General features: G+C 42.4%; 1 protein-coding gene across 16 annotated transcripts in view; it reads right to left on the reverse strand.

Moving 5' to 3' along the window:
• Window positions 1-17,574, reverse strand: part of DAG1 (dystroglycan 1) — a 59,286-nt gene that overhangs the window by 21,969 nt on the left and 19,743 nt on the right. For 4 of the 16 annotated variants that reach the window (XM_070237604.1, XM_070237606.1, XM_070237608.1 and 1 more), the window contains exon 3: window positions 9,935-10,095. The exons of 8 other annotated variants lie outside the window; for them this stretch is intronic. The gene's annotated coding sequence lies outside the window, so the exon portion shown is untranslated. The remainder of the gene's footprint in view (window positions 1-9,934; window positions 10,096-17,574) is intronic. 4 more of the 16 variants (XM_070237603.1, XM_070237605.1, XM_070237607.1 and 1 more) reach the window with 1 other exon arrangement.

Genomic DNA, 17,574 nt, shown 5'->3' on the forward strand with positions numbered 1-17,574 from the left:
AAAAAGCTGGCAACTCAGAAATGCCAACAGATAAGACAAAAAAAAGTCCCAACGAAAGTCTGCTCTCTTTAGCCAAAGGAACAGGAAGGGGGTAGCACAGCAAGACAGAAAACATTTAGACAATACCAGCTCTATTCCAACCAAACACCACAGAAAACACTGTGCCCCTACTCCCACCCGCAACAGCAAAGACCAAATGGGAGCCTAGACTTCCACCCTCATGAGACTGTAACAAGGCACCCTAATATCCCCACTGGGGTAGCATCAGAGAAGGCCAAGAGAGCTGTGACTTTCACCCCCACTGCTCAGTAACTATGTGCTATCCCTCTAACCTCCTCCTCTCACCCCTTGGTGTTGGTGGAAACCACAGGGTGAACCTAAATTTCTATGCCCACCCAAGCAGTAACAAAGAGGTTCTCTCCCTCCCTGTTGGGATGGTGTCAGAGGAGAACTAGTGGAAAGTCAGAAGTTTCACCAATGCTCAGTAGTAATGAGGCCTAGGGAACTAGAACTCCCACTCCTGTCTGGCAGTAAAAAGGACTTCACCCACCTTCAGGTATCAACAAAGGCTGAGAGGAGAACCTGGACTTCTACCTCCACTTCCCAGTAATCAGCAAGCACCTCCCCTCCCCTTCCTCTGTCAGAGGAATGTCAGAAAAAGCTAGCTAAAACATAATCCAGAGTTTCAGAACAAAATACAAAATTACCCAGGTTTCAATCAAAAATCACTCATCATACCAAGAACCAGGAAGATCTCAAACTGAATGAAAAAAAGACAATCTACAGATGACAACAGAGAGATGACAAAGATAGGCAGAAAGTAAAAGGATGGAAAAAGACATATCATGCAAACATTAATTAAAGGAAAGCAAGAGTGGCTATATTAATATCAGATAAAGTAGACTTCAGAGCAAATAAAATTATCAAAGACAGAGAGGGATATGATATGACAATAAAAAGGTCACTCTACCAAGGAGAATAGCAATCCTAAACGTATATGCACCAAACAACAGAGCTGCAAAATAAGTGAAGCAAAAACTCATAGAATTGAAAGGAAAAATAAACAAATCCACAATTTAAGCTGGAAACTTCACCACCACTCTCAACAATTGCTAGAACAACCAGAAAGAAAATCAGCAAGGATACAAAGAACTCAAAATACCATCAGTCAACATAACCTAATCAACAATTATAGTGTACTCTGGGGGCTGGCCCCGTGGCCAAGTCGTTAAGTTCGTGTGCTCCGCTGCAGGCGGCCCAGTGTTTCGTTGGTTCGAATCCTGGGCGCAGACATGGCACTGCTCATCAAACCACACTGAGGCAGCGTCCCACATACCACAACTAGAAGGACCCACAACAAAGAATATACAACTATGTACTGGAGGGGCTTTGGGGAGAAAAAGGAAAAAATAAAATCTTTAAAAAAATAAAAAATAAATAAACAAAAATAAAAATAAAATGGTGAATTAAAAAAAATCTCAAAAAAAAGCAAAATAAACCAAAAGCAAGCAAAAACAAGGAATAAAGAGCAGAAATCTATAAAAGTGAAAACCAAAACAACAGAGAAAAATCAGTGAAACAGAAAACTGTTTCTTTGAAAAGATTAATAAAATTAGCAAATCTCAAGTAAGACTGACAAAGAAAAAAGAGAAAAGACACAAATTACCACTATCAGGAATGAAATAGAAGGTATCACTACAGATCCTACAGACGTCAAAAGGGATAACAAGGAATACTACAAACATCTCTACACAGATAAATTTGACAATTCCTCGAAAAATACAAACTACCACAATTCACTCAATATAATACAGATAATTTCTAATAAGGAAATTGAATTAGTAATTTAAAAACTCCCACAAAAAGAAATCTCTAGGCCCAGATGGCTTCACTAGTAAATTCTACTGAACGTTTAAAGAAGAATTAACACCAATTCTCCAAAATCTTTTTAAGTAGGAAAGAACACTTCCCTATTCATTTTATGAAGCTAGCATTACCCTGATAGCAAAATCAGAGAAAGACAGTACAAAAAAAAAAAGAAAATACAGACCAATATCTCTCATGAACATAGACACAAAAATCACATTATCAAATAAAATTTAGAAATACATAAAAAGAATTATACACCATGACCAAGTGATATTTATTCAAGGGATGCAAGGCCAGTACAGTATTTGAAAATCAATCAACATAACCCACCATATTAACAGACTAAAGAACAAAAATCACATGATCATATCAATTGACGCAGAAAAAAGTACCTAGTAAAATTCAACACCCATTCATGATAAACACTCTCAGAAAAGGTTAGGAACAGAGGGGAACTTTCTCAACTTTTTAAGAGCACCTACAGAAAACGTACAGCTGACATCCATAATGGTGAGAGATTGAATGCTTTCTCCTTAAGATCAGAAACAAGGCAGGGATGTCTGGTCTCACCACGTTTATTCAACAGAATGCAAGAAGTTCTAGCCAATGTAATTAAGGCAAGAAAAGGAAACAAAAGGCAAATAGATGGGGGCCTGCACCGTGGCTGAATGGTTGAGCTTGCACACTCCACTTTTGGTGGTCCAGGGTTTCACTGGTTCGAATTCTGGGCATGGACAGGCCACCGCTCATCAAGCCATGCTGAGGTGGCATGCCACACAGCACAACTAGAAGGGACCTACAATTAGAATATACAACTATGTACTGGGGGGGGGGGCTTTGAGGAGGAGAAGAAAAAAAAAGATCAGCAATAAATGTTAGCTCAGGTGCCAATTAAAAAAAAAAAAGGCAAATAGGTCAGAAAGGAAAAATAAAACTGTCCCTATTTGTAGATGACAAAATTGCTTATGTAGAAAAATCCCAAGAAATCTACAAAACAAACTCCTAGAACTAATAAGTGAGTTTAGCAAGGTCACAGAATACAAAATCAATATACAAAAATCAACTGTATTTCTATATGCTAGAAATGAACATGTGGAAACCCAATTAAAAATATAATACCATTTAAATTGCTCAAAAAATGAAATACCTAGGTGTAAATCTAACAAAACATGTAAAGGATTTGTTTGCTGAAAACTATACAACATTGGTGAAAGAAATCAACAAAGATCTAAACAAAAAGATACATTTTGTTAATGGATTGGGAGGCTCAACATAGCAGAGATGTCAATTCTCCCAAAGTGATAACACAGGTTTGTAATAGGCTAGATAATGGCTACCCAAATATATCAGGTCCTAATCTCTGAAATCTGTAAATGTTACTCTACAAGGAAAGAGTCTTTGCAGATGTGATTAAATTAAGAATCTTCACAAGGGGAGATTATCTGGGTGGGTCTTAAATCCAATCACAATTGTCATTATAAGAGAAAGGCAGAGGAAGATCATACACACACAGAGGGAGAAGGGGATGTGAAGGCTGAGGCAGAGATTGGAGTGATGCGGCCACAAACCAAGGGTACTGGCAGCCACCAGAAACTAGAAAAGACAAGGAATGGATTCTTCCTCAGAGCCCACAGAGGGAGCATAGCCCTTGCCAGCACCTTGACTTTGGACTTCTGGTCTCCAGAACTGTCAGAAAATAAATGTGTGTGCTATTCTAAACCACTAAGGTTGTGGTAATTTTTCTTACAGCAGCCCTAGGAAACTAATTCAAGGTTTAAGGCAATTCCTATCAAAATCTCAGCAAGAATTTTTATAGATATAGACAAGATTATTCTAAAATTTATATGGAAAGGCAAAGGAACTAGAATAGCTAAAAATTCTTTTTTTTTTTTTTTTTTGAGGAAGATTAGCCCTGAGCTAACAGCTGCTGCCAATCCTCCTCTTTTTGCTGGGGAACACTGGCCCTGAGCTAACATCCATGCCCATCTTCCTCTACTTTATATGTGGGATGCCTACCACAGCATGACTTGCCAAGTGGTGCCATGTCTGCACCCAGGATCTGAACCTGTGAACCCCGGGCCACCGAAGCAGAACGTGCTCACTTAATCGCTGCGCCACCAGGCCAGCCCCTATTTCAAATTTTGAAAAAGAACAATAAAGAGGAATTACTCTACCTAATATCAAAACTTAGATAGCTACAGTAATCAAGACTGTATTGGTGGAGGGACAAACACATAAATCAATGAAACAGAATACAGAATCCAGAAATAGACCTAAGCAAGAATGCCCAACTGATTTTTGACAAAGGTGCAAAAGCAATTCAATGGGGAAAAAATAGCTTTTTCACCAAATGGTGCAACCCAGGTGTCCTTCGATGGGTGAATGGCAAAACAAGCTATGGTACATCCACACCATGGAACGAGCAATAGAAAGGAATAAACTACTGATACACTCAACTACTTGGATGAATCTCAAGGGAATTATGCTGAGTGAAAAATGCTAATCCCAAAAGGTTGCATACTATATGATTTCATTTCTTAACACTCTTAAAGTAACAAAATTATGGAGAACAGATTAGTAGTTGCCAGGAGTTAAAGAGGGGATGGGGCATGAAGGAAGTAGGTGTGGCTGTAAAAGGGCAACGTGAAAGATCCTTTTCGTGATAAAAATTGTTCTTTATTTTGACTGCATCAATGTCAATATCTCGACTGTGATATTGTACTACAGTTCTGCAAGATGTTACCATTGGGGAAAACTAAGTAAGGGTACACAGGACCTCTCTGTATTATTTTTAACAACTGCATGTGAATCCACAATGATCTCAAAATTTTTTTAAATCTAAAAAAGATAATTTAAATTAGAATTTTAAATTTCTGTACAATAAAGGACACCATAAAGAAAGTAAAAACAATCAACCACAACCTGGGAGAGAGCTTTTTCAATACAAATGACAGTTAAAGGATCCCTATCAAAATACATCAAGTGCCCTAAAACAACAAAAATGGGTTGAACACAGTGATTCACAGAAAAGAAAATCTGAACAGCAAACATACAAAAAGATGCTTGACCACACTAGTTATTAGGGAAAAGAAAATTAAAGCAACATGAAAAACATTTCCACATAAATCAGAATAGGCGAAAATGTTCACATGTGACATCACTGAGGGGAAGGAACTGCATGGCTACTGGTGGGAGTATGGGCTGGTCCAACTACCTGGACCCACCAGCCCAGCTGGGCCTTTCCACTTCTAGGCACACCCAGAGGAACATGCAAACATACATGGAGAGTCAGAGCAAGCAGGTTCATTGCAACACTAGAAAGCTGGAAACAACCTCACTATCAACTGGAGAAAGCACCAACAGGTTGTAGTACGTTCACGGCATAGAACTCTGTAGGACAATTAAAAAGAACTAAAACTACAAAAACCAAAATCAGTCAATGTCAAAAAACGTTTAGCAGAAAGAGCCCATTGCATAAAGATATTAATATCATTTATACAAAATGTTTACAAATTGTTTATAGATTCACATGTATGTAATAAATAAAATTATCCCACGATGGTAAACACCAAATTCAGGGTCGTGGGTCACTCTAGGAAGAGAGGGCAAAGGAAAAAGGAGGGGTTCACAAGGGTCTCCAAACTTATAACTGCTTTACTTCCTAAAATAGGATCTTATAAAAATACAAAACATTAAGGTATGACAAAGCTGGGCAGCAGACACTCAGATTAAGTGTAATGTTAGTCTATGTTCTCTGCTGAGTATTTAAAACACGTGAAAGGTGAAGAGCTTGGCTGAGCCCTGTGATCTCAAATAAAAATCCTAAAATGGCCAGCACCTCCTGCTCTATTTTACCTCTCTGTGTCTTTTCCACCACCTTCTCAAGACTGGAAAGTCCTGTCCTCATGTGTGTTTCTGGCATATTCTGAATGGCATCTAAAATCCAGATCCCAGCCCCTGGGGCTCCTGCCCTGTCCCAACTCTACCCCATGCAGCACCCCCATCTCTGTCCACCTCTATCTCTTGGTGCCCATGTCACTCAGGTTTACATAGCCCCCCTGAGAAGAGTCTGCACTCACCCCTAGTTCCAAGGACAACACTTGCTCCCTAAAGACTCAGAAAAACACATGGAGCTGCTCTACAAAAGTAAGGAGAAACGATTTGAAATTCATCTACCTTCGAAAGTTAATGAAGATGTTTTATCATTTGGCATGATCCCACCCTCTCATCAAAGCTAGACAGATACCAGGTTTAACAATGTCCTCCTTCCTGTTTCTATTACCTTATTTCACTACAAGGTCAAATTCATGTGACCAGGCAGCTCTCACAGAACTTCAGACCCATTCCTCAATAGGGACCTCTCCTCCCCGCCAACGGGAGATGGCTGGGTCACTTTTGCCCACCACAGACTTGCCAGCAGTGTTAAGTGCCACTTCTCCAGGGGGACACCAAATGACCACAGACTTAAAACTGATGTCCTGTGGGAATCAGTTCCAAGAACCACTTAACTTCTAGTGACTTCTGCAGGGTCCTCTACTAGGAAAGACAAGGAAGGAAACCCTCTGACTCCTCAACACCCAGAGTTCACACTCTGGGTGGAGGCCTTCTCAGACTCCCATAAAGTGCCCCAAGTTTAAGGTTTTTCTTCAAACTCTTTTCTGTGTTTCTTTTTACATCTCCCAGTTTCTTAACTGTCTGTGTTTTCATATCCCTTTTATAGTTTATCACTTAATTTTTAAATTTTTCTAGGTCTTGAGTTTTATAGTATCTTAAATTGTAACGTTAGAGCTTTCTTTACTGTTGTATAGTGCTTCCTTTAATGGCCCTTTCATTTCTTATACTTTTAAACTGTTATTTAGTAAATGGCTCAGCTCAACTAACACCCCGGAAGACTAAGTTATAGAAGGGGAGGGACACATCTGCTGCAATCACTGATGTATGCCAAGCACACACACAGCACCAGACATGCACCTAATGAATGAACGAGGAGAATACAACTTTTTTTTTAGCTTCTTCCATGTCTTAACTCCTTAGTTTATTTATGTTTCTACTTATTAGATCTAGCTGATCTTTTACTTTTCTAATCTTATTCTCCATTTTTAAAGTTTCAGCTTATTTGAAAACAGCAACAGTATGAGACACACCCTGTTCTACCAGGAACATAAGCTCAGTCTGCTATCTGAAGACACATGACGACACAGGGTATCTATTTCATGGGCATGACTAAGTGCTCCACATTTAGCAAGCGGGCGATGCCCAGGGCACAGCTCCAACTGCTTTGTGTTGGTTTTCCAGGGTCTGGGAAGAAAGATCTTTCTGCAACTTGGCAAAAAGCAGCCTTGTGTCTTTCTGATGCTGGCTTCCTATAAGCAAGGGTCACATCTCTCCATGCTAGGAACTTGGCAGGCTGCATCCACACACCTGCATTAGGACATCCCCTAAGGAAGGTTTTTATACATACTCATACACACTCACACCCTTGATCACTCAGAGATGGAGGCACTGTAGAGATCCTCCTCCTCATTTTTCAGGGACCAAGGCCCAAAGAGAGATAACACTCAACCACGGTCACACACAGCCTGTGGCCAGAATATACTGGGAGGAGAAAGTGCTTAGGAACCAGAGAAAGATTACAGCCAGAGTCACCCAGTCTTCCTGACACAGCCGCCCATTATAACACTGCACACACATACTCACATTATACCCTCTGGAATACCAGAAGCGCTCAGGGCAGCTCAAGAGTATGTCTCAGCTGAACTTACCACAGTCTGGCTGATAAAAGCTGCTGAAACTCTCCTACCGAGAAATGGGTAGTTAGAATGGGTAACTCATTCCTCTGTCCCAGAACCCAGTGCAGTGCCTACCACTAAGTCTAGGTCCAGCAATGTCCCAGACTCCAGTGAAATCCAACTCTGTAAAGAGAGACCTTCCCAGAGCCTTCGTGAAGCCCCTGGTATTCTGAACACGTGCTCAACAGCCATGGCATACAGTATGAAAATGGGCATAGCTGCCAGGCTGCAGTTTCATCCCCTAGTCCCAGACATTCCACCCCTGGGGGGAAGAGAAACCTTAAAAGTGTTAACGCCTGCAAAGTGTGGACACAGCAGAGCCCTTTGGCACACTGCTGCCCCAAAGCAGCCAGTCAGGCTGCCCTCTCCCTCTTCTCTTGGTAAAAGCCTGCACTTCTGCCCCAAGAGCCACCAGTACCAGAGAAGAGAGCCCCACAGTATCCTAGATACCGATCCCACCCCTCCCTGGGCCAGGTGTATTTTCAACACCTAATAGCACCACCGAAGCAGCACTTCCGCAGAAAGCTGGCTGGGGGTAGAGGAAGAATATCTGAGCAGGGGACTTCGACCAGGCTCCTGGGGTATGGACCCTCAATGATGAAATGACAATCTGGAGTGAGAAGCCCAGGGAGTCCTAGACCCTAAGACTCACTTCAGAGAAATCAGAGCTAGTTGTAGGTGGAACCAGCAACCCCCTGAATCTGCCAATGGCCATGCCAATGCTTCTTTTCTCCAACTGTGACACTGGGGACTCTCCACTGATGGGCAGAAGTAAAAAGTTAAGTTTTCAGCAATGCTTAAAAGGTGATGGTCCTTTGTACACACCAAAATACATAAAATCTTCCTTCAAGGCACATGTATTTAAAGTTTACCAGATCAGTCAGTAGGAACACAACTAGGGAATCAAAAGCATTAATACAGGGACAGGTGAGGACCCCAAGCATCTGAGATAGAGTTCAGTAGGAAAGAATCCTTCTGGCCCTCTTGTCAACCAATACTAATCCCTATCTATACATGACTGAAGGATGTGCCTTATATGGGGGAGAGTGGGAAGGATATATGCCCACAAGGCACAAAGCTTTGTGACTCTACTCTGTGCAACAGCCTTGGGTCCCTGGGAACTGGAAGACTTCTCTGGAATCCCATCTCCAGGGGAGCAGTAGATCTATTCCACTCAGGTTTCCTGCCCAAAGCTAATGATTGCCCCATGCATGCTGGAGGCTCAGTCAATAAACACTTTCCACTCAATAAATGCACAGAACAAATGCATATGTGGCACCAACTCAATTCATAGTAAACAATGTTTCCTCATATGCAGAAAAACACACAGAGAATGAAACGTTAAGATATGTTAACTAAAAACACTGATAGAACAGCTCCCTACTAGTTTTTACTTTCTAAGAATGAAGGAAAAGTTGTAAGCTTCAACCCATTATAAACCACATAAAATGAGGCAGAGGTAGCCCATCCCACCACTCCCAGGAAGCCCCACTCTCAATTAGTTATGTTACCTAAAAATAGTACTTAAATTGTCAAATTGATACCATTTGCCATGGTAATTAAAACATTTAAGGAAAATGAGATTTTCTTTTTAAAACCAAGCTAAAATAATAAAATTACATGTCCCTGTTTTAAATGGTTCTGGAAAATGCAATATCTGGAAAAGTCAAAAGCAAAAATCTTAACTGAAACAACCACTTTAGGTTCCATCTAGCAAAAGGCTAGACACTCAGAAGTTAAAATTAAATGTTAAATGTCAGTCTAACATTAATATAAGATTTCTAGAGGGTTAACCAGTTTAAAATTGTTCAATTTGATGGCCAACAGGATGTACTCAACACAATGGAAAACAATAGTGTGAAGTCATTGTTTATTTGGGCTCCAAATATCAAAAAGACAGGCAGATTTCTCTCTTTGAGTTAAAAACAGGCCTTTTTAACTCCTTGGCCTCAAAGGAGGAAGGTGTTGAGCTAAGTCACTGGTAAAGATTGAAGGTGTCACCCTAAAATCACTCACAGCTCAGGAGGCAGACGAGGTTCCCCTGACATGAGGCAAATTCCTGCCTGGCCTTGCCTGTGAGAATCTCACCAGAGATGTGGAGGCAGCCCATGAAGACATCATCAGGGAGCTGGGGAACCCAACAAAGGAGTCGAGGGTCACACACACAGCAAGAGATTTAAAAGTAAAAATATGTGGGAGAAAAGAACTAGTACCTCTGAAAAGCAAGCACTACACAACAGTATCAAACAGAAAGCTACTTTGAACACTTTTCTCACTTGGAAAACTCTTGCAAATTCTCACTTATCACAGATACCAAAAGGAGAGGTCCAGGAAGGGCAGTGGTTTCTGCTGATGGTGGTTTGGCTTTTTCAACAAAGGCAGGAAGGAAGCAAAGGTTTAATACCTGGGTACAAACTCACTCAGGTGCAAACATGTCCTAGAGGAAGAGAAGAAAGACAAGGTTCAAAACCCAGGGCTTAATGGCCATTCTCCACTGGACCGTGGTTTTCAACCTGGGTAGATTTTTAACATCTTATGTGAGAAAGCTCACTGAAAAACAGTTCCTTCTACACTCCACTGAACTCCATATGTTCCTGTTAAACATTACTCACTACTGAACTGTACACTTAAAAACAGTTAAGATGGTAAATTTTATGTTATATGTGTTTTACCACAATTTTTAAAAAATTTTAACGGTTAAGATGGTAAATTTTATGTTATATATATATTTTACCACAATTATAAATAAACATTAAAAAATAAGCCCACATTACTCAAGAGTCACATCAATTAGACTTCAGAAAAAACACTTATGTGGCTTAGGTCCATTGGACCTTTAATCACCATCCTTTTAATCACCGATGCCCAGGTAGGGCACTGAGGACAGAAAAGGATAAACTGAGCCCAAAGACAAGGACCAGGCCTAACTGTCCATTTGGCTGCAGCAGCTGGATTGGGAGGTGGGGTGGGGGTATAAGTGCAAGAGGTGAGAGGCCAGACTCAGCGGAATCCAAGTGAGAATGAATTACCACATCTACTTACCCACGTGGCATCCAAGAACTCAATTAAAGCAAATTACAATTATCTCAAGACAGCCCAACAATAATTAACACTTCAGTGCATACTTACAGACTACCTACCCTGTGCTAGGTGTGAAACCTCATTTGCTATGCATGCAGTCTTCCTAAATTTCATATAAAAATATTCAATTAAGATTTACATATATTACTATATCAAAAACACAAGAGGTAATAAACTAAGTACTTATATATTATAAACAGGCATTTTCCAAGTAGTCACTTACTGGAAACTAAAAGTTGCCTTCTGACTCCCTAAATTTCCCCTGGCTATCCAACCCCCTCCTCATCTCAGTACAAGAGTAGAGTTGGGACTACACTGTGAGGGCAGGATGGTCACTGTCTGTCTAGGTCAAGGCTGGATACTGAGGGGTGCCAGAGAGAAAAGGAAGGAGAAGAGGTCCACTGAAGCAGTCTTGGCAGCATACACTCTTCTGCCCTCTCCTCCAATAGATGCCTAGCACCAAGCAGGCCCTTGGCAGACATGAGAGTATAGGTAAAGGGTTCCCACTAAATGCCCGAAATGATTCACCAAGCACAAAAGCAGTAATCACCTGATTTCACACTTTGAAGTCAAAACCTGAGCTATCTGATATCTTTTCCATTCTACTACAACAGATTAAAAATACGTGCCATAGCTCAAAACTGACTTCAATGCTAATCTGACTTCAATGAATTACATTTAGAAAAATGTGCTGACTGCTGGTCTTCCTGACCTAATTGGCTAATCAGACTCCAAAGAGAGGAGTGAGGCGAAATACCAGACTAGCCCCAGCCACCCCCAGCTCCCTACTCAGGTCCCCCCTTACCACAGCCCTTGGCACTGCCAGCAGCCTCACAATATAGGCCTCAGAAGCCAAACAGGGGTATTCTGGCCCCTGTTGACTGGGAGTCCTTGTACCTTCACTGTAAGATGCCACTGTACCAAATGTTTATCCAGGCAAATACCTCAACCTTCAGTGTTTAAAGTTGTGACCTGTTTTGGGCCACATTCTTAAGGCTCGCCCATCAACATTTCAACCATGCCAGAAATTGCCAAATCAACAAACTTTGCTTATAAAAGGACAAGACACAACTAGCACTTACTCCCTTTGCTCAGACTGTCTTGCTAGCAGAATTTCTTCCCTCCCACACGCGGCTCTAATCGGCCCTTCTACCTACCTCAGCTTTGCCACAGCTACAAAATCTAAATAATTACAAATTTCTCCAGTAGGTTTTAGGGGTATGCTTCTAAAGGCTGGAGCAAAACAGCCAAAAGATGGCCTTACGGACTTTTGGAACCCCTGTTCTGCACAGCCACAGCCACTCTACAATCAGGCAAAGCAGTGGGCAAGGCCAATGCTGTACAGAACAAGGATGCCTGCCATGCCCAACTTTGAAATCAGGCTTGCCTGGAGTGGCATCTGAGAGCACAGTTCTCAGCGAACTAGTGAAGGCAAAGTTCCTGGGCCAGATCCCGTCAGCTCCTGCATTGCTGGCCTTCCTCAGCAGAGGATGCTAGGGTGCTCCTTGGACCACAGGACAGATTTAGAGAAATGTGTCCAGTTCAGGCACCTCTACACCAAGTAAGATGGATTTACACCCAGTTTAATACAACTGAAAAAATACTTGAAGACCCCCTTGACCTCACATCCCACTGCCTCTACCTCCTTCTGCAGGCTTTGATCATTCCCTTAGCACAAAGGAAAAAGTGGGTTTCCACTCAGTAGTAATTATTTGGAAATTAATTCCTGCATTTTGGAACCCAAGGATTAAAAGTTAAAAGCAAAAAGGGATAAGGGAAGGACAAAAGCAAGAGACTGTCCGTCTTATCAAAAGGGTGCAGCCATAATTTACATATTCCCAAGTAGTGGGGAGAAAGTAGCAGCTACAACATACTTTTCAGTGGTGGCCAGAACGTACTGATACATGAAAGGTGTTGTTTACTTCTTCCAAACAGAGCTAGGATCTCCTTAATCTCCAACCTAGACCACTGTCAGGCACAGATGGACTTCACAGTCCAAGAGGACAGAGATCCCACCAGCCCACAGCTTAATTCTTCAGATACTTTATCTTCATTTCCCATGAATCTTCAACTGGCTTCTAACATGAGTACATAGGTACTCTGCCCTTCCCAGTCTCCATGTAAATCGTTTATGCTGGGAGCTAACTACTTAAAGGATCTCTTTTGTAAATGGAAAATTTATTTTATGTCGTCTTCTTGTATACCAGTCCAACGAATCTTAAAGGTTCTGTGGTCTTAAGAACAGACATAAACAAGAGTCAGGAACCTCCTCCTTGCATTTATCTCATGCAGGGATAAAGATGACACTGTGAGGGATTTCATGGCAACATAGTCCTCCCAATAGGCTGGTCCCTTACAAAGCCATGGGGATAGCTACTGCCCTCTCTCTCAGAACTAAATGGTCAGTAAGAAGAAAAGGCAGAGAGGTCACAGGCAAAAGACAGAACGTGAGTAAACTAGATGGAGCTATGATTCTGTCTTCTCAGACTAAACTGCCCTGGTTTGATTGATAAACAGGATTTGGCCTCTCTCCCTACACTTGTCCCTTCACCTAGTTATCCCTTGATAAGATTTCGGTATCAAGGGATACAGAGAGAGTATCCCTTCTGTATAGGGGGAGTACAGGAGATGCAGAGACAAGTCAGGGCAGAAACCAACAAGTTCTGGGGAGAGTGCCCTCTACAGCTTTGCCAAATTGCTCATCCTAAGGCAGCCAAGACATTCTGACCTTGACATATTTTTTAACTGGTTGAGAAAAATGGCCACAAAAACCGTAGTCCTCACTCTCTCTATAGATCCCTCTGTAGGGTCCCTTCCGGGATCTCACTCTTGGCTACAACCCAAGGAGGTGTTCCACCCATCAACCTGCCTCAGAACTGGAGGGGGAGCAAACATGGAGCCATGGGCGCCTCAGAAATGCTTCTTATCTCAAGGGAGGGAGCAGCCCTCCAGTCCTCTGCCAGCCATAGAGTATTACTTGCTATATTCAGCAAACAATTAAAGGAAAATCCAGATTTCTCTGGGACAAAGAACTAAAAATATAGCAAATTCACCAGTTATCAGAAGCATTTATCTACAGAACTGGAGTTTTGTTTTTGTTTTTTAATCAAGTTCTTTATAAACTCACAAACCACAGACACCTCAGAAAGTCATTTAAGCTCTTTACTTACAGAAGCGCTAAGAAGCAGGAAGTCATCTCTTGACACCAGAGTTTCCACCTCTCACACCCCAAGGAGTAGTGCAGCTGCAAACTTAAGCAGCTTCTCAGAGGGTTGACCCTGTAAACAACGCAGCTAATCCAAAGGCAGCTAATTTAAAGTTTGCAAATCTTTTTTTCAGATCACTTGCAATGCATCCAGGCATCTCAGCTATCTTTTGCTTTTATAGACTAACTACTAAGTATTGAATTTGACACTGACCACAGGGCCAAGGAAGTAACAGGGCCTCAACTTCCATGAACATCTAAGACTCAGCAAGCATCTTACACAGGACCAGTGTGCATGTGTCTGGTACTGGTTACTTTCTCATGGCTCACGTCCTCTTGGATGACTCCATAGCACTGAGTGTAGCACCTGGGCACCAAGGCCTATAAGTGGTTAGTGCTCAGCAATTATTGGCCTGGACAGAGTAGGCTTTAAGGGAAGCACTTGCAAAACATTCTGACGGAGAATGAACATGTTCTAACTTCATCTATCCCTAAACAGGAAAGCGGTGCTCCTGCCCAACACAACCTCAGGTATGGCTGTCCTCTGGATATGAGACAGGCAAGAGGTCAGTGACTATCAGAGGTCCTAGCACTCCAGAGAGCAGAGTGACAGCACGTGCAATGGAGCAAGAGCAATTTTTTTGGCCAATAGGATTTCTTTTAATAATTATTTTATAAATCTAAGTCTGTTCTCAGAAACCTTGCTTTCTAGGCAAATATGGAATGAAATAACACCAGATACAATAATAATCAACAACATGAACAGAGATAACTTGGGCAAATGGCAAATTAGATAATGATACTTGGTGTTTCACTCTTTGGATAAAAAACACTGGATAAGTATCACAGAAACACCTACTATTCGCTTCTGCAATAACTACTTTTCTTTTTCCACAAACAACTTGAACTAACAAAGAAACACACAATAGGAATTACATTTCCTTGATATTTTGACTATCTACTCAGTATCAGACACCACGCTACTTTCCCCTATGGGTTCTTTAATTCCAACTCCATTCCATCTGTGTTTCAATCTCTTCACAAATGAACACTACAAAAATGAAAACGCTTGTTCTTAGAGTTGGATAGAAGGAAAAGTACTCCTGGAATGGTGAAGGAAGGGCAGTCTCTCAGGAGAGGATGGGGAGCCTAGTCCTAAAGACTAGAGACTATGCTCTAAAAACACAGCAGCTATGAAACAGAACCGGAGGTAAGATAGTATGGTTTGGGGCCCAGACCACATGGAAAGCAGGTACTGAAGGAATTGAAAACTGGTGCAGCTGAGGAAAAGGGCTCAGAAAATGCAGAGTTACTCTTGACCCAACACACCTGAACAATCCTCACTAGGGCAAGGACTCCTGCATTGAAATTCTCACTGAAGCCTCAGACCCATAATTCCACATCCTCTGAAAAGTTTCTCCCAAATATCTTTGCCCCCTCACAAAACATATCAATGCTGCTCAGAGGCAGCATTGGCACCTCATGGAACACCCGGGAGTGGTATTAGAGTTGTTCTCCCTCCTGTATACCTGGCTCCACCCGTCCTCAAGGGTCACAAAGGCTGCAGCAGTCCCTGGCTCCACTCTGCTTCTGTGGCATGAGCCCCAGTACCTGAAGTTAGCCTCCACGTGCTGTTTGAGCCCGTTTTCTCATCAGTGGAATGGGGACCATGCTGACACTGACCTCACATAGCCACTGTCAGGATGAACTGAAAGTGATACGTTAGCCACTCAGGCCAGTGCCTGCACGAAGTACTCTGTAAAGACTGCCTCTTGGGGTCAGCCCTGTGGCAGAGTGGTTAAATTTGCCCCTTCTATTTCGGTGGCCCAGGGTTCACTGGTTCGGATCCTGGGCATGGACCTAAGTACTGCTCATCAAGCCATGGTGTGGCAGCATCCCACATAGTGAAACCAGAATGACCTACAACTAGGATACATATACAACTATGCACTGTGGCTTTGGGGAGAAAAAAAAAAGAGGAAGATTGGCAACAGATGTTAGCTCAGGGCCAATCTCCTCAGGACAAAAAAAAAAAAAGACTGCCTCTTGCAATGACTATGGTTTACCCTGCACTGAACTGCCATAATGAGGAGCATCACGTTCTGGATGCTGCAATGCCTTAAGATTGGCATGTCACCCTGGATAGCACAGTGACCCTGGTGAAAAGCTTATATCTCTTTTATGACATGAAAAAACTGAGGTCCACACCAAGTAAGAGGCAGACCCAGGTCTTGAAGCCCAGTTCACCAGATTAACTTGCTTGAGCCACAACTGCCATCACATGGCTCTCGCATTCCAGGCAGCTCATGACAGCTGCCCATGGATCAGGTCCACACTCACTGCCTGGCACAAACAAAAAGTACTCATAAGCATTTGTTAAATGGAGTTTTTTTCTAACTCCCTCTCACCCTCCAGGTTTCTGTCCCCTAAATGCAGCTTCCTCGGGAAATTTGCCCAACTCAGCCCTCGATTATACCTTTCCTTCTTCAATAAATTCTCAGAATAGTGAGAGCAGGGGCCAGACTTGATTTGCCCAAAGTCTAATGACGGCACAGGGAGGACAGAGGTCAGTCCAAGTCTTCCCATGACAATGACACCCACCTACGGGAGAACTATGTCAAAGACCACCTTAAACACCAAAGCACATCTGCTCCATTGCCTCGAAGGACACTGTCCCATTACTTCAAAGCTCTGACAACAGAGTCATGGGTACTGGGCTTTATGGAGCTGGGTTTCAGGCAGTTCACTGCCCGAGGCAAGGGTCCCTGGCATCAATATTCAGGTATATCCTTTTTTTTTGAGGAAGATCAGCCCCGAGCTAACATCTGCTGCCAATCCTCCTCTTTTTGCTGAGGAAGACTGGCCCTGAGCTAACATCCGTGCCCATCTTCCTCTACTTTATATGTGGGATGCCTGCCATAGCATGGCTTGATGAGTGGTGCCATGTCTGCACCCGGGATCCGAACCAGCGAACCCTGGGCCGCAAGCAGAACGTGCGAACTTAACCACTGCGCCACCAGGCTGGCCCGAGGTATATCCTTCCTCTTTAGAAATCAGCTCAGTGGTTCTGATAATTTCCCTACCAATTAAATAGAAATAAATTCTTTTTGAGCAGGCAAGGCCTTCTTTTATTTTGTTGCTAAAGTCCATCTTACTCTGCAAATATCATGTGTTCATTTGTTCCACTTATAACAAATACCAAGAACTAGCGGGGCCAGCCCCGTGGCCGAGTGGTTAAGTTCACACGCTCAACTTCGGCAGCCCAGGGTTTTGCCGGTTCGGATCCTGGGCGTGGACATGGCACTGCTCATCAAGCCATGCTGAGGCAGCATCCCACATGCCACAACTAGAAGGACCCACAACTAAAGATATGCAACTATGTACCGGGGGCTTTGGGGAGAAAAAGGAAAAATAAAATCTTTAAAAAAAAAATTACAAATTATAAAAATACAAGGTATATGAAATGGAAAGAAAATAAGTGGTAAGAAAAAGGAATGTGGAGCACGGTCTACCTCCCCTCTCAGGACCTTAGTTCCTCCCTGGCGAAGCAGGGATAGTCATCAACAGTTGTGAGGCAAAGTCAGCAAATGAGCTCTGTAAACCGTGACAGCCTATGTAACCCTAACCCCA

The sequence above is a fragment of the Equus caballus genome, chromosome 16, assembly GCF_041296265.1.
Source record: "Equus caballus isolate H_3958 breed thoroughbred chromosome 16, TB-T2T, whole genome shotgun sequence".
Classification (NCBI taxonomy): Eukaryota; Metazoa; Chordata; class Mammalia; order Perissodactyla; family Equidae; genus Equus; species Equus caballus.